The sequence below is a fragment of the Drosophila virilis genome, chromosome 3 (genome assembly GCF_030788295.1).
Source record: "Drosophila virilis strain 15010-1051.87 chromosome 3, Dvir_AGI_RSII-ME, whole genome shotgun sequence".
In the NCBI taxonomy this organism is placed as follows: Eukaryota; Metazoa; Arthropoda; class Insecta; order Diptera; family Drosophilidae; genus Drosophila; species Drosophila virilis.
This window is the reverse complement of record NC_091545.1, coordinates 12,593,407-12,611,716: the sequence shown is the minus strand read 5'-3', so window position 1 is coordinate 12,611,716 and position 18,310 is coordinate 12,593,407. Positions and strand designations below refer to the sequence as shown.

The 18,310-nt window shown below is 44.3% G+C and overlaps 1 long non-coding RNA gene across 1 annotated transcript; it reads right to left on the bottom strand.

Annotated features, from left to right (window-relative positions):
• Positions 1-5,986: 5,986 nt before the first annotated feature.
• On the bottom strand, positions 5,987-7,098 carry LOC116650652 (uncharacterized). The gene is made up of 3 exons (XR_011416404.1): positions 7,084-7,098; positions 6,633-7,022; positions 5,987-6,577 (listed from the first exon to the last, which is right to left on the bottom strand). It is a non-coding gene; the product is annotated as an uncharacterized lncRNA (long non-coding RNA).
• Positions 7,099-18,310: the final 11,212 nt, after the last annotated feature.

Below are 18,310 nucleotides of genomic sequence, written 5' to 3'. Positions count from 1 at the left end.
ATTCAACATATTCAAACTATTCATGATGATAGGCAAAAGTGTGCCCGGCATGCCTTTAAGCCCAGCTGCTGTTGCGCTTAGCCAAGCTAAAGAAACGCCCAAAAAAAAGTATGTAAACTTTTATTACAACTGATAATAGATCTGTGCTGGCCACATAAAGGCCATCGACCATCGACAAACATTCAACAGACCAGCAAATACGGCCCCATAGCTTCCCGCCCCTCTCGCTCTTTGGTCTCCTCAAGCATTGTTCCCGGGGGGCGCAATATAATGTTTAAAAACCGCTCATTTCAAGTGATTTTTCGGTTAATAAATGCATCAAAATGTTGAATCTAAAACATTTTTATGTCGTATAATTAATCACAATTATATATTTCTATGGTCCGAGTAAATGGCCGGGACAATGGCCAACAAAGCGAAACGACTTTGACTTGAACTTGGACTTGCGACGCGCATGTGGTTGTGTTTGTGGATGTGGACGCGGATACTCTTGTCCCAGGCGCCACAGGGGGGTCTTTCGGGAGAGGGTTTAGCCAAGCGGCGCACTAAAATTTTATGACTCTATTATGAGAGTGGCGGCCATTCAGTTCCAGCTACGTTCCTCCGCTGCCTGCGCGGCTCTATTGTGCGCGACCGGGCTATTGTTCTAGAGACGGGGCTGGGAGTTGGATTCTGGGTGCTGAGTCTGGAGCTGCACAAAGCTGCATTTGGCGGGCACAGCGGTTCACTTGCTGTACTCTCTGCCCGTGCATATGCGCAAGTGGATGCCAAAGATTTCAGCACACAGATTATGCAAGCGAGACACACACACACACTAACATGCACACACACACACGTAGCCTTTGGCCGCGGTAATTTATAACTAAGCTAAAATAGCCGAGAAAAACGCTTTGCGGCAACCAAAAATAATGCACACAAATTTGCGTTGCGGCCCACAGTTGAACGTACAATTCTGCCAACTGCCCTCCTGCCTCACCCCTGCTTCACGTATGCCACCTTCCTGCAGCCCCTGTCTCTATTTTCGCGTAGGTATGTGTCTCTTTTTGCCACGCCCCAGCCCTCTGCGTCGTCGTCGTCGCGCAACAATAAACTGCATTCCTTGGATATTAATCACAGCAGCGCCACGCTTATGAATAACTCAACCCGACTCTGCTCCACTCGCCTCCTGACTCCAGGCCACTTGCTCCATTCCTAGCACTCGATGGCGCTGCTGTTGCCTTCAAAATGTATTTTCTATTGCAAAGCTTCTTCAAGTTTGTGTGCTCTATTGATTTTGAGCTTGTTTAAACTAATAACAAAAAACTTTGTTTCCTTAAGTTTTTAGTTAATCTATCATTATTTTCAATTATCGCTTCAAGGCATTAGAATGGCTTGAGCACATCTTCTTAGCTTAACAACACGTTTCGACTTAATTTGGAATACATTTTATATTTGCTATGTAATTTAATTTAAAGTATATTTAGATTTATATTCTGGCAAATCATTACAATTCCTATTTCCCATATCAACTCATACAGGGTATCAGCTGAGCATCTAGCACATGCTCGTAGAACACACTGTACGACTGCAATCTGGAATATTTATTAACAATATTGGCAAGTTGCTGTTCTTGTTGTTGTTGTTATTGATTCGAGCTGGAGTTTCGGCTGGCCACTAAGCAAATGCAGCTCGCGTTCGATCGATTGATAATGGCAACAACCGACAACAAAATGCAAGGAACAACAAAAACGCTCGCCACAGGCAAACATAGCAGGCGAGACATGCAAAATTAAAGGCAGTTCCAGTTCCTGAACTGAACCTCAGTCTCAGCTTCAGCAACAGCGCCAGTCTCAGCCCCAGCCCCAGACCAGGCCCCGAAAACACAATTAATATTTATGACCTTGCCTAGCTGATATATTTACCTGGGCGCACACACGTAAATGGCGCGATTTATCATCGGCTTTCGGTCTGCGGCGACGGCGACGGCGACGGCGACTGCGGATTCTAGCTGGACAGCAGATACAGCCACAAGGATAATAGAACTGTTAACATGGAAATAAAATTCAAATCAAATGCGCACTATCTCTATCGCACATAATACATATTTCCAGACATATGCTTGAGTGCATTCACTTCCAAGGCAGCAAATCAAGAATGTGTTCGGTAAGTATCCATTAAATTAGCTACGTTTCAAATAAACATATATGTATCTGTATATATGCGGTAATCATGTATTCAAATTTAACTAATTAGCTGCCAAAAAGCAGCTCGGCTAAAGTTCATGTCATGGGGGCAACCTGCTGCACATATCAGTAGTCGCAACTCAAATCCGACTCCGACAGGGGCAGAGTCAGGGCGAGTCTCGCACAAGTGCTGCAGTGCCTCACTGGGTGGCTAATTAAGTCAACTCCCGTGGCAACAACAAACAAACAAACAACAACAACAACAACAGCAGCAGTAACAACAACACGTGTATGCATATTTCAGCATGAAAATATTCATAATTAGAGTGCGTGAGTCCCTACCCTGGGCTGTCTCTCCCACAGTGTGTGTGTGTGTCGGTGTATGTGAGTTTTGTGTGTATTATTGTAATGGCATAATTAATTTATTAATTAGTTTTTCGTTTTTTTTTTTTTTTGGACTTACAACTCACTGAAGCATGAGACGCAGCAACAGCGGGTGGGCCTGTAACAGCGAGTAATTGAAGCTGCCCACGCACAGGGCTCACAGCTCAGAGCTGAGAGCTGAGAGCTGAGAGCCAGAGTCAGGTTCAAGGTGGAAACAAGCAAGTAAACAGTAGCGACAACAATTAAATGAGTGTAACCTCCAACTAAGTAGTGCTCGGCAGCTATCCAGAAACCAACTCCATTGAATGGCAATTATCAAGACCCAAAACAGATTTTTGTATGCAAGTTGCAATTTGCGGCGCTTTTCATTGTCGGCTATGCCAGCAATGCGACGACCTCCATCGTTGTCGTTGTCGTTCTTGCTGCTGTTGTTGTTGCTGTTAGCGCAGACAATTGCAAAATTGTCGCCAGCTCTTAGCAGAACCGAGGAACTGAAATTCAAGCTGCGGCTGCAGCTTCAGCTTCAGCTCTGCAACCCCAGCCGGATTTCATAGGCATACCTGTCGCGCATACCCCAAATCGTTTAGCAATTGACTGACGATTGTTTCTTCTTTATTTTTTTGTTTTTGTTTTTGTTTCTGTTATTCGAGTACAAAAGGCCATTCGACTCGGAAACGCTACGGTTGTCTGCTGTCGTTCAGGGCCAACTTAGCCGGCCCGATGCTCATTGTCATCTGCGTTTGGCAATTCATTGCCAAGAACAAAACGTTGCAAGACGCGCCCAAATGGCCGATTTGCCGGCTGTGGCAGTTTACGTACCTCGTGAAAATGTTCAGCACAAAATGCAATGCTCATGGTAATTGCAACTGCTAGACTTCTCACACCTGTAACAGTTGATCAGAACTAAACCAATTTTTAAGTGGCATACGGACTTGGGCCCTTCAAAATATTTGGTGGTTATTGGCCCGTAAAAATGTTCAAATCTTGGATCTGGTTTTCCACATGGTTTTGTTTAGAAGTAGTTTCCGCTTCTCTGCCATTGATATTCATGTTCTCTCACATTATATGCTATCTGAGCATTTCCGATCAAATATTTCGCATTTAATGCCCTCTAAGCAGTAGCTGTTGCAGTTCCCGAGACTATGCGCCATGAGTTCCTAAACATTCAGCGCGATAATCTCTTGCAGGTGCCCCGGACCGATGGCCATGGCCATGGCGACGGCGACGGCCACTCATTCAGTGAGCAAATTTTATTTTTATTTTTTCCGACTTGCAGATCATGGAATCCGCGGAATTGAGACAATTATTTGCACATCGTGTATGTGGAGACAAGTTGCAGTCGCAAAAGTCGCAAAACTTGCTGAACTCCGCGCCTTTCGCATGCGTGAGATGCTGCCTCAAAAATTTGCGAAATTCATTAAATAAAAGTCGTGAAGAGTTTCTGAAGAAGCAGAACAAGGCTAAGACTGGCTGCTCGAACAAAAATATTTGACAAAACGCCACTTGCGAGACGCCGCCGCCGCCGTCGAAGACATCGTCAACCATTTTGGGTAGCTTTGCTGGGCACAAAATGCGGTAGGTAGTTTTTTCTTGGCCCAAGTTCAAGTTCGATATGTGGCCACGCTGCAGGAGGTTAGCATAACTCAGACGCAGCATTGCCACCTCATAAACTACATTTAACCGACCAAAGACTTTAACTTTTCGAGTTCTTTCGTTTCAAGCGAAATTTTTGTTCCGGTTGCGTCGTTTGTTAGATTTAGCGGCGGGCCACGCCCTTTTCATGTTGATCTCTAGCCGACTGCTAATTGAATTTTCGTAGTTTCGTATTAGTATTTGTTATTTTGTAGTTTTTTTTTAGTTCATTTCACAGTTGGCCTTGAGACGGAAGTTGGCCACGTTTGCATGTTTATGCAAATAGCCGCCCGTCTGCGCCCTGAGGGGGACGCTAGGCGCGAAAGTAGCGCCCAACTATCGCCTCGCAATTAGTCAGAAAGGTGCTCGGGTCTCGCTCATGGGCTTATTAAGGTGGTGGCCAAACATTGTGCCCCAGGCCAGCGACAGCTGCAAGACTCGTGCTACCAATTTCTGGGGCAGGCCGAAACGCACATGTTGCATATAGAATTTCCAATGCGGCAAATCTAAAATGCAAGCGCTTGTCAGGCGGGGGTCAGCCCGGAGGAACTGCGGTCAACTGTTAACGCTTTGCAAAAATAAGTATAAAATTACAAATGGCTAAAATATTGGTGGACATGTCCAAAAGGTCCAGGGACAGTTCCAACTGCCTCATTTATTTGCGCTGCATTTCCTGGCAGTGCCAACTTGTTAGTGCGGCAGCCGCAGCCGCTGCTGCTGCTGTTGTTGGTTTTTGCCGTTGCCTTTGCAAAATTCATGCGCATGTTTGTGCCTCATTTTTGGACATTTTCACTGGCTGCAACAGCAGCAACAGCAACGCATCGGAATTGGCATCAAATGTGCAAGGGCAAAAGTTTCGTTGCATTTATGTGAACGACAGGCACAACCCATAACAGCAACAGATCCGGACCCAAGCACAGACCCATGTCCAATGCATAGATACGCGCACACTCTGGGATACATAAACAACAAAAAAAGGAACTATAGAAGCGAGTGCTCAACCAAAAGATACCCTGTACTGAAGAAAAAGTCATAAGTTTCTTTTATTTGGGACTATAAATATTTTATTAACTTTAGTACAGTTTTTATAATATTGAAGATAGTAATTATTTTTAAAATCTAAACTAATCCACAGCTAACATATATGGCTAGAATTTCAGTTTTTCCATCCACCCCTTTTTCTTGAACATTAACTAACATCAGAGATATCCCTTTTGTCCATTCCGATTGACACTCGGTATTCACATTTATATGTGGTCAATATAAAGAGTATATCTCCATATAGCATAAACGCATTCAATGTATTTTCTGCTCGGCTGTTTGTTTGCTTTCTTGCTTTGTCGTTTGTTTGTTTGTGTTTAGCTCGCACATCGTTTTCAAAAATCGAAATTGAAATATGAGCCCCCGTTTGATATTTATATGGAACAGGGGAGTTGGGGTCGCATACCTATGTGAGCATGAATGTGTCTACATATATGCTGTTGGCTTTTGTTGCTTGCCTCGTTTTTTCTTGTTTTGCAAAACAGTCTCTCTTTTATCTAAAACACCACCAGAACGGCAAAGAGATGTGGAGCCTGCACATAACCAATGCAAAGTTGAAATAAATGAAAAAGTGGGAAGTGGGATGAACTCTGAACCGTATGAAATGGTATGCTTAACATTAAATCAACAAACATATTAAAAGACTAGTGGATATACCCCGGCCTTGCCCGTGGTATGTTTTGTGCTTAGGATATACATGTTACATTTATATATTAAAATGATTTCGTAGCTCTTAAAAAGTTGTATATATAGAGATTGTTCTGGGGTGTATTGTAAGGCGTTTTTATGTTTTCTTGTCAATTAAATCGAATATGGTTATTAGAGTATCCAAAGCGCTACATATAACTCAAACTAGTGTAGTAGTTGGTTTCGGTTATAAGGAACTTAAACTACGATTGGTGTAGTTTGAGTACATAAAGTAGTAGTAATAGAACTCTCTGTGGTGCTGTCCGTTGTGGAAAAAGAACTGTCTGTAGAACTTTCCGTGGCTGTAGAAGAAGAGCTTTCTGTGGTGCTATCCATGGATGTAGAAGAAGAGCTCTCTGTGGTGCTATCCGTTGCCAAAGAAGAAGAAATTTCTGAAGAGCTATCCGTGGATGTAGAAGAAGAGCTTTCGGTGGTGCTATCCGTTGCCAAAGAAGAAGAACTTTCTGTAGAGCTCTCCGTTGTTGAGGAAGAACTCTCCGATGTACTATCCGTTGATGCAGAAGAGCTCTCTGAGGTGCTATCCGTAGATGGAGTAGAACTTTCTGTAAAGCTATCCGAGAACGATGATGAAGAACCCTCTGTAGAGCTATCAGTTGTTGAAGAAGGAGAACTCGCTGTATTAATCGATGTAGTAGAGCTATACTCTGGCCCTGTAAATAGTGAGTTGATTACTAACATGATTGATAATTGCTTAAATGTTATTGCCTGGAGAAATAGTGACAGGTTCTTCGGTTGTTGTAGGTGCTGGTAGTAGTGGAGGTGCAGGGTTTGACGGTTTCCACAATGGACCAAAGATATTAAAGATAAGTGGCTTGTGCATGGTAATGTTCTGGTTAATGTTGAACACATTATTTGGACCTCCAGAATTTTGATTCCCTGCTCTTGACTGTTTCTCTAGAATACATTTCTGTTCCGATTCATTAAAGCGAAAACCGTCATCACAATGGCTCCATATTTTGCCAAGTAGTCCTAGGCACAGAAAATATGATTTAGAGTCATGTGAATCGACAGCTTTATATCCAAAAGACTGTTTTGCGCATATGTCCGGAGCGTATGCCTGCGATAAGCCCAGCAGAGCAATCCATAAAATAACAACTAAAAGTATTAAATGTTAAAGAGTTTTTGATGGCAGGCGAACTATTCCTTCTAGACTTACCCAGCCGCATTTTAAATCTGCTAACGTGGACGGCTGCAAAAGTGTTTTTATACCCAAGTTCTGACACAATTAGCTGAAAGCCCAAACTTAAGTGGAACTAGCGATGTAGACTATGCGACACGGAAGTCATCTTAACTAAATGAACAGACATTTGTGTAAAGGGAATAGGTAGTTAGTCAACAGAACAGTAGTTAGTCAACAATTTTATTTTAGATATTGAATAGAATTTTAAGTTTTCTTCGCGTTGAGCTTGTTGAGCTTGTTTTATACAATCTAGAAGGTTCAAAAAAATCAAATAAAGGCTTATTAATTTCTGTTAAGCAATAGATGCAACCCATAAATGAGACCAAAAGTCATGTTGTATTTTCATGCTGATTTTCCAGTTCGAATTTGAATGCTGGACAGTAAAATTAATTTAAATATCGCGCTGAGAGCATAAAGAAACAAACATTTTTATATTTTTATAAATGCATCATTACAACAAAATTTGATTGAAAATCGAACAATGCCGCAGACTTGGGGCCAGGTGGACGTGGGCAGAGCTACAGCCCATATACATTACTGATTTATGATGCTGGACTATTCATTAAAATGCCGAATTTAAAAACAACATTGATTTTATTTGATTTTAATAGCACGGCCCTGGGAACGAAAGCTATTTATCTGCAGTGGTCATCAACTATAAATCGGTTGTAAAATGGTCAACCGGATAGTGCGGTGGACAAAAGAACCGCTAACGCCGTCAACGGGATGGGGCACTGCATCATCTGTGGCAGTTGCGGCAACGACGCTCCGGTCGCAGACTGAGTCGAGTCCCAGTTAGGCCATAAATTGGTACAATTAAAAATTATGGTGAGTTTTTACAGTTCATATCAGAGTAGCTGTTAAGGAAAATTTATGTTGCAAGCGCCTGCGCTTTGGCAACATTGGGGGAATAAATCAGAAATTCGAAATCAAAGTTAAATGATTTTCGTTTGCCCTTCAAACTGGCCGTAAAGTTTGTGACATTTGGCTGCGTCGCACCTTCAGCCGTTTCAGCTGGGGGCATGCAGCGAGTCGTTAAAATGCAAGTGTTAGACAGGTGAAGCGCTGCTCTGCCGGCCCCCCTGCGGTATGGTGGGGCACCAAGGGTTTAAATGCCACACATATTTATATTTCATTTTTATATTTTTCCAATAAATCAAAACACTTGCGTCTGATTTTTAATGCTGATTGTGCGTTGGGTTGAGTTTGAAATTTTAATTAGAAAATTACCGAATTGAAATATATATTTTAGAATCTCTGTGGGTAGCGGGGCGGGCGGACCACACCCCATTTCCACAGAGAACTGCGTGACAAGTTAGTAATAAAATAATTAGACCGCACGCAGTGCAGCCAACGCAGGAATTGGAGAACTGGCAATCGAATTGGAAATACAGCTCCGATAAGCCTATTAAATCGTGACATTCCTCATTCCTCATGGCTCAATCGTAAATCATATTGTACGCCCAAGCCAAGTCAGTCCACCCATAGATCAATGTGACTCGATAGTTCGATTGTTCGATTGAGTGCGTGTTCGATTTTTAACGACCCAAACGACGTGCGCCGCATTTGAATTCCGTCGACTTCGGCGTCGACGTCTACGAAGCAGTTGCAGTTAAAGCTGCACTTGAAATGCATATTTATGAGCTGCAGCTGAGCATATCGGTTGCCTAGACGGGTTTGACACGTATGAGAAATATGAAGCTGATGGAGCAAGCTATAAAAATCTGTAGAATTCAAACATTAACTTATCTTTTGGGTACATTTTTATGTATAAATTTCCCCAAATTTGTATCCTATGAAGATTTTTGGAACAAGAACAATTTATCGCAGTTCAAATGAAAACGTTTAGGCAAAATATCTTGTCATAGGATATACAAAATGCAGGATATACATAGGAATGTGGTGTAATTGTCTTTTAGAATCAGCTTCAAATGATTTTTAAAATAATACGAATGAAATAGAAATCATTTATCTTACTGTTAACTGTTTAGGGGCGTTAGCTGATTAGCCCAGATCGCAACGATCACGCGACTGTCCGTAGGTATCTATAGGGCAACTCTCACGCACGTACCCAAATCTTGCATGCCCAATTTGGAATGTCACATCGCTGACATCGTTGGCTGATGGCCTAATGCCGTCCACTTGACAGCTAACAACCACACGATAAATCGATTGAATATTACGCTCCCCGTCTCTCCATGCCCACAACTCAACACAAGTGTGGAGGATTAATTTTTTTTTTGGAAAAAAGAGAGAATAAATAAACACGATGCGCATTAAGATCAAATTACATGATAACCGAACAAATGCCGATAGAGCCGATAGGCCACCGACGAGGCGGGGTCGAAATGGTATGCGGTGGCACTGCTGTCAATGGGGGGGAGTAGTTGTGTATCAACACTTGGCGATCGACTGGGTCTGGCATACAAATTGTATGCGTAGGAACAGATCAACACCCGAAAATGGGACGTGCAGTGAAAAATGATTATTAATAAAGTCTGGACGAGATTGGGGGAATGGCATTCAAGTGAGATCAAGAGGCCAAATATGAGGCCGGGGCAATGAAAAATAACGAGCACCAGCTAAAATATAACTAAACATAAAATCGAAATGGCAAACCGTTAATAAAAAAGAATAAGATGCAGGAAAATAAACTGCACTCAGCTGCAGGACGAGTGCCCGTTGCGTCAACACCAGCAACATATGGCCATGGATATGTGAAAATGTTAGCGATTGAAATCAAACGCCCACTGCAACTCGAACTCTAACTCGAGCTCGAGCTTGAGCTTGAGCTTCAGCTGGGGCAGTGGTCATGGCCATAGAAGCGCTTTGGCTGCTGCAATTTGCATAAACCAGGCAACGTGGTTGGAAAACTGCGCCAACTGACAATTGACAACAACCGCAATAACAACAACAGCAGCAGCGGCAGCGGCAACTGCGCATGCGCAACGATATTGTCAATTCGGCAACATGTTGGCATGGTGCATGGTCAAGTGCAGAAACAGGTTGCCACTCAGTGGCAGCCACTTCCTTGTGTTTGGTGTTTGTTGCTGCTGCTGCTGCTGTTAGATTTTCAAGTGCAGATTGCTGCCGTGGCTGACTTTTTGTGCGACGTTGAAATTTGTAGCAGTCAGCAGTTACACACACAAACACACACGTACGCCGACTCGCACTCACAAAACTGTCGCACAAAAAACATTCAGGGTTTGGGCTTGGGTCTGGCTTTGAGTCCAGCTCTGGGTAATTGTTGCCAACGCCAACGAGCAATGTCTTGGCAACATGTTGCCGCCGCAGCTGCTGCCGCTGTTTGTTTTGTCGATTGTTTGATAGGCAGAGACTGATGATGACCATCAGAATGATGCATTTGTACACCCATGAGTTTTGACGTGAAATCTGCACTCGTCGCCCGTCCGCCACTTGGCATAAATTTCGTGTGTGCTGTGTGTCTTGCCGTTGTGGGAAACCCGGCAGCAACAAGCCGAGTCCAGTCTAGCGCCAAGATTAATGCGCAAGTCAATTGAATACCGCACTCCTTGCACTCCAACCCTGGCCTGCCCGGCTGCCTGCCTGCCTGTTTGCTTGCCTAGGTTCTGTTGCTGTTCAGCAATTGTACGCCGGAAGCGACGATCTTGTTAATTTGATAGTCTTGCCAATGTTACCAGCACCAGCTGCAATATATCATCATTAGAAATTTGTGAGCTTTCGACGCATTCGAACACGTACTTCATAATTGCAATGCAGTTGCTGTAACTCCCCCCTATTTCTCTACTCCCGCTTGTTGCCATACATGTGTGTATGTCTCTGTGAAACGCCCACTCGTAACTCTAGTGCCCCACATTCTCGACATCAGCAACCACCTGAGCCACTGAATGCAGTTACAGTTAGTTCATGTCCACACGACCATGTTGATGACGCCTTCTTCTACTGCTATGACTCTGGCTCTAGCTCTGGCTAAGGCTCTGGCCCGGTCTAGTCGTGGTCTGGCAATTAACACTAAAGCAGCAACAAATCAATTTGGCGCGCTGTTGCTGCAAAATCGCCTTGTGTTGCGTTGCTGTTGCTGTTTCCGCAACATGTTGCAGGAAGATGCGTACCAAATCGATTTGAATGTGGTGCCAATGTGAATGTTGATGCCGATGTCGATGCTTTGGCCAGGCCAGGCCAGGCCAGGCGTGCCCCCATATGATGATGCATTACCCCACACACCGAATGCCAAAACTTTCAACGGCGGCTGCTGCTGCTGTTGCAGTTGCAATAATTGCTCCACTTGGGCCAGCAACAAATCGCCGGTGCTGGCGTTTGAGCTGACTTAGACTCTGGCCAGGCTTAAGCCTTGGAATGTACCCTCTCAGGCAAACGCCTCGCGCATACGAAATGAGACAGCCACCAAGACGAAGACAGAGGCGGAGCTGGAGCTGGAGCTGTAGCTGGAGCTGGAGTCGGAGACGGACGACTTGAATGAAGAGGTTTTCCGTTGCCATTTGGCTGGCGATTTTTTTCTCTCTGTTTTCAGTTTTTTTGTGCTTTTTTTGCGTTCATTTCCATGCTCAATTTTCCAATGTTTCCTGTGCCCAGCTAACAGCGAGTTATACGACAACAACAACAACAACAGCAGCAGCAGCAACATCGACGACAGCAGCAACAGCAACAAAGCAAACGCCGGAATGCGTTGAGTTGTGCAGCCTCAACTCGCTGCAAACAATTGTGATTATCGAACATGGCTGTAGCTGCCTCTTATACACTAAATAAGGGTTGATGCGCTACAATATCAAGCAGGTAAAGAAATAGGTATATATGGAAAGCAAATCTGATACTTAGGTCTATCTATTCCTTTATATATCGTCATAGTAAACGTAAGAGCATCCCTGAATTGGCTATTAGTATTTGCCTTTATTTTTACTTGTTTCTTAAGAGGATCGCCAGGTACGCCGGTGGCAGTTGAGGCAGTTCAAGCAGTCGATGCTTGGATAGCAATCGTATTTGTGTTGCTCTGAACCTGGGCAGGTCTTTGTTGTTGCTTGTGTGTGGGGCATCGCAATATAAATTGCAGATTTCTAACGCAATTTTCATAGTTGCATCCTCGCAGCGTCTTTGACATTGCCATTGTTGTTGCTGTGTTATTGTTGCCGCTGCCACAGCAGCAATTGTTGTTGTTGCTGTTGTTGTGTGCGCAATTGGCGCTGCCTTGTTGCAAATTTCCAACATTTTTACCCAATTGAATATCTGCGCGTTTCTCTGTGAATTCACAATAATTTTTAGTTATGATAATTTTTGGTTACTGCCACAACAATTGCAGATGCCAGTGCCTATCGCATTGATCTAACCTACATTTTTCGGTATGGAATCGACTGCAAACGATGTGGATCTAACATGAGCATTAAAAATTAAGGGTATTACTTTGTTGCATAGCCATATTTCGATATTTTGCCTTATTTAATTGAAACAGGCTGTTATATCCATTTGCGATCCATTTAAATACAGAATACATTGAAGTATACTGTTGCCTAAAAGCTAGTAAGGCTTAAGAGCCCGAAGAGCAAACATTTGCTTAATTTTCTCATTACTGTCAAAGGCCTTATATAACCAGGCATAACTCTTTCGCTCTTTCAGGACACCTCCCAACCACATAATTTAACAAATTTGCAATACGTGCATGTCTTGCATAACATTTCCTTCATCAAAGGCCTGAGATACGGTAAGTCAAGCAACTCAAGATATTCAAGATATACTATAAGAAAAAAACAGGCACACGCCCACGTTAATATTAATTGGCCATTTGCTATGCAAAGCGCAGGCGATGCAATAAGAGAGACCGCAAGACAGGCGACAAGACACAATGACAAAATACAGCAACAACAACAATTGCAACAACAACAATAGCAACAATGACAACAAATAATATACAATATTGAATATACGACAATTGCCATTCGCTGTTCGCATTGTTTGGTCGCGGGTGGCTCTTGCTCTGGCTCTGGCTCTGGCTCTGGCCCAGGGTCTGGTTTCCTGAGTTCCTCGCTCGTCAGCTCGTGCCCGGCAAGCAAAGCTGTTGCTGAATGGCAAACACTTTTTGACGGCGTCTGACAGCAACTGTCATTTTATTAAATATGGTTTTTCTTTTTTCTTGCTTGATTTCCCGAATCGTTCGCCCAGCCACCTAGACGCCCGCTCTGCTGTTCATAAACCATTGCAGACTTTTATCAGCGCTCAAGTCCCGTTGTCGGCGTTGTCAGCATTAACGAGTTATGCGGCGCGGCGATTAACGAAGTGAGTATGTTGGGAGAAGGAGGCGGGGGCAGCCTACGGTAGCAAGGCGAGTGCAACAGGTGCTTCTCAGGTGGGTTGCATCACGTAGCTGCTAGACGTAAGCAGCAGCTCCAGTAATTGAGCTGGACAACTGCCTGGGCAACGGTATTGGCTTTTGATATTCAAGTGCATTCGCATTCACGATGCCCCCGCTCAGTTGTGGAATGTTAATACGATTGCCATTGCTGTCAGTTATCAGCAGGTGTTTTGTGTCTGACAATCGGCTCTCCGAGCCTCATGAGTCCCTGATTAGGCGCAGCCCACGCAAACTTTCCATCAAATGTTCAATTTATTCTCAGCATTTGGTATTCAATAACCCCAAGATGTTGCCTTTATGCCTCCAATCAGTGCTAAGTACATGGGCACCACAAGACTAGGCCCAACAATGGGGACATTCCGGCCTCGCTGGTTGCGCTAATTGCGCTAATAATGGGGATTACCTGCAGCAACAACAGCAGCAGCCGCAAACCAAAACCAGACCAAAAGCAAGATGGCCACGAATAGACGTGGCACGCCAACGCACTAATGGACGCTGCTAACGACGCTTGCAACTTGGTGCATTACTACCCCTGCCCTCCCTCGCCCACTACTGATTGCGTCGACAAGCGGCGGCTGCTTTTGCATGCGACGTGCGTTTATTGTAATTTCATTAAACGAGAAATAGTCACAAAAATAGCCACAAACTCGTCCCACAGTTGCGCACAGTGGTGCAATTAGAGCTGAAAATTATTACGGCATGCGTTGGGCTACTCGCCTGGCGAGGACCAGGAGTCGAGTAGCTCACCCAGTCCGCCACCGCGCTTTTAAATAGGTTACAATTTATGAGTGGCAGTTGCAGAAACCGCGTCTGTCAGTCGCGTTGTGTGCCTGTGTGTGGGCGTCAGCGTGGGAGTGGGACATTACGAAAACTGCGGCAACAGCTACCGTCTTGTGGTCCCCACACCCAAAAGAGCAGCAGCCAGCTGGCTGCTGGGTGACAGTGTTGAGTGAAAGTGGCATATCGAATCTTTAATTTGACCGATATTTTGGTTATTTTGTGGTCAGCACTTTGACAGGCATTTGCACAATTTATCACTGAGGCAACAAACCGCAGCGCAGTTCCCTCCCATTCTGCCAACATCCCACTGAGATGGACTACGCTCCATGCCGTCCGTGCTGTCCAGCTCAGTCTTTCGTCATCATAACAAATTAAAGTGCAATTTATTTTCAATTAGCAATTTGCGTGTCCGAAAATGCCCAGCAAAATGGCAGAGCCGGAAGGCCTCCAACTGCTCTGCGTCATTTTGATGCAGTGACAAACTAATGTCACCCCACCTGCCCCCGGTGCCTTCCCCAGCTAAGCTGTCGGCCCTTATAATGGAAAAGTTGCATGCAAATTGCGCAAAACCGCAGCAAATTCATTAAAACAATTAGGGCGGACGCAGCTGTTGCGTGGACACACGCCTATAGACAGCCTATAGGAGCCTTTGGAACAGGTCCATAAGCCAGTTCCTGCTGTTCGCTGTCCGAAGTCCGTTGCCCGCTGTCCACTGTCCGCAGTCCCTTCTCCACTGTCCAGTGGCCTGTCAACCTTTGGGCGCATTGTAACTGCACTTCAATTAATTGGTATACGATATAACTACTCTGGAAGTTGTTAACTCTCTTCAAGGGGTTTGCCCAAGTGCCGAAGTACTCGACATAAGATTGCAGTTGCTCATGCAAAACATAAAGCAAGTGTTCCGAGCAAGTGCACCACACATTGAGTAAAGGAACCCGTCACAAACAGCCTGATGATTGGTTGGGAAACTTACTGAGCTCGGCGAATGAAGAGCAATCATCACGGCAGCAGTTCCTATGATGTCTAGGGCGGAGCTTATAAACAAGACATTGCATGAAACTAAAATCATCATATATGTATTTATCATCCTAAACTTGTTCGGTTTAGCTTATAGTCTCTGAGTTGTGTTGAGATATACGAATGATTTCCTTCGAAAATCTATCTGAAAAGATGGTAACCTTAGATTCTCTATCATTATCTCCTTATTTTTCAAGCAATTTTATTACTTACGTCATGTCGATTGCATCTAAGAAAAGCATTGAGTGCTGTGTTTTATAGTTTGATTGGGCAGCAATTTTAAGTACCCCCCTGGTAGACTATGGGCAATGTTTGTGTTTGTGCAGAGCTAAAGGAGATTGGCCTATGTATGCCTGGACTGGGTCAGGTATTCATTCAATAAATGTCAAGACGTCTAGTTTATGTGACTATTAAAGACGCGCTCAATGAAGCTAGAGGCAGCTTCAAAGCGCCAACTCCAGATAATCCCCAGTCGGAGATGCGCCGACGATGACTTAATGGCACAATGCCCGACCAAGTCGTTGGCGATGCTGGATAAGGACGCGTGCGAAAAATCAACAACAAAGTTGAAAACTGCAGGGACAGTTGGTTGGTTCGCTGCCTGCATTCGGAATTGGTGGATTGAATGCGCGACGGGGAGTTGTAAAATGCTGCAATTAAAAGGCAGCAGACAACAAGCAACAAAGCGCCGTTCGCAACGTTAACAAAAAAGGCAGCCACAGCTGTCAATTATTTCGAGTACTTTTCACCAACGCCTCACGCAGCGCTGAGCCCAGAGAGACAGGAGACCGGAGACCGGAGACAGGAGACATCAGACCGGAGATTGAAGACAGACGAACGTAGCAGCATCATTTGACAGCAGCTCATGACCATGGCAGTAAAAAACGAAAACAAAACAAAAAAAAAAGCAGCAGCCGCGAGTAGAGCAAACATAAATATTGGCAACATACTCGCATGTTGGCCCAAACTGTCAAATTATTTCGATTCATGAATATTAACGCCCATCGAACGGCAGCCGCAAAAGGGCAGCTTGGGAATACAAATGCGGCTGCTGCCCCAACGCGGAGCCTCGACTCCAGCTCCAAGCAAGGAGCTATCGTTGCTGTTGCTGTTCTCGTAATTGACAGCCGCACTTCTTCTTCTTCTACCTCTGATGCTGCTGCTGCTGCTGCAGCAGTTGGTTGCGCTTTTTGTGTGTGTGTTTTCCGGGGCTGCTCTTTACCGAATTTATCAATTAATTAAAATTCGTGCATTTTATGTGTATAAATATATATGTGTATAAATAAAAATGAATATATATATTCATGGCTGGCCACTCGCCTGCTGCACTCGTAAATGACATTTTATTGCCGGCTCGATGCAGTCCCGATGTCACACAAATTATGCAATTTTTTCGCCACAATTTTAACTCGTTTTCGGTGTTGGTAATAAACCACATGCGATTTTTTTCAGTTCCTGGCTGTCTTTATATGGCCAACTGTCCAGTGGTTGCGGTTATTGAACTTTATCGAAGAATTAAATGGCCCACATCTTGTAATTGTCGCTAGGGGAGTTATATAATTGTACTGTATGCCCACGATAGGATCAACAATGGAAGTAGTTACTGTGCACATTATTACTGCGGAAGCTTAATGTTGAATATTGTTGTTTTTAACTGAATTTAAAGTATTAGCGAAATCACAGGAGATTCGGAGAATTTTGATCTATAATTTCATATGCTTGAATTGTTTATTTATCTGCACTTATTACAGATGAAGGCATCTACTTGAAAGCGGGTTTAAAAATAATTTCCCTAGTTCCGTTGTACATTTTTTGGGTTTTATGGAATTTATTGACTTTTTGCCAGCGAACTGTTGGCGAATGTTGAAAAGGTAGCCGCAAAAGCTGTGACCAAACATGGCATTGCCTAATTTTCCATGAGTTCATAAATCAATGTCAGGAGCAAGGCGCATTGATTGTCTTCAATTTCTTCATTGCTTGCTGGTGGCTGTTGACCCAAAACGAAAACACGCTGCTGTGCAGTTGCACCACCTAAAGGTGGAAACTGGGCGCAGACAGTCCTTGCACGAGCTACATACGTGTGGCAATTATGTTGCCTGCGGCATGTTGCAGCTGCGGCATAAAACAAAAATCTCTTCTGACGCCCAGGCCTAAGCAAAGGCAAACGAAGCTCGCAATTGGCAACTCTCTGGACTTGCATTAGAGCCATTAGCATATTTTGCCATTTGCATTAACACCTTCGCTGGGGGATTATGTAATTTCGTATAGGCCAGATTCGCAAAAGGCTGCTGTTGTTGCTGTCGCTGCTGCTCCATGTCCACGGCCATGTCGAAGCGTGACTCTGCGCCTGGCCTTTCCCAAACATTTATTGTCCTTGTCCGCAACGCGACACATGCCGCAGCAGCACCGCCACGCCTCGCTCTGCCCACAGTTAGCTGAATTATTACAACACTTGACGTTGTTCGGCGCGATTTCGTGAGTGCATCTTATAATGCTATTAATTATTTGCATGTTGCACCTTAGAATGTCAGCCAACTAAACTGAGGAGCCAACTGGTGCAGCAGCAACTGTGGCTACCAAGTGCCAACTGACTTTCAGCTGGGAAATGCGTACAGCTCCGAGCTGGCGAGGATTTGCACATGCCACAGCTCACCTCGAAATTTATGCCGGCAACACGAAGAAATTGTAACAACATGGCAATTTATTCCAAGGAGTTGCAGACGGGGCTGCAGATAGAGCTAAAGCTGCAGCTTGATTATCTTTTATTGTCGGAGCTCTGAACAGGCGGAGCGGGCGACTTAAAGTGCCCCAGTGACAAGTCCCTGCTCCAAGGTATTCGCCTGGGAGCTGCATAACATTATCAAGACCATTTCGACAGCCAGTTGCACACCTCGGCTATGCATTTCCATCTACATAGACAGCCTTCTGTGTGAATATTTTCGGGGGGAGTGTAGCTACAGGCGCGATATGTATGCCGCATGTTTCGTCCCAATTCAAAATATGTGCTTGCGTTCTCATTACACATGCAAAAAGCATTCCTTTCTAATGTTTTGCTGTTCTTTG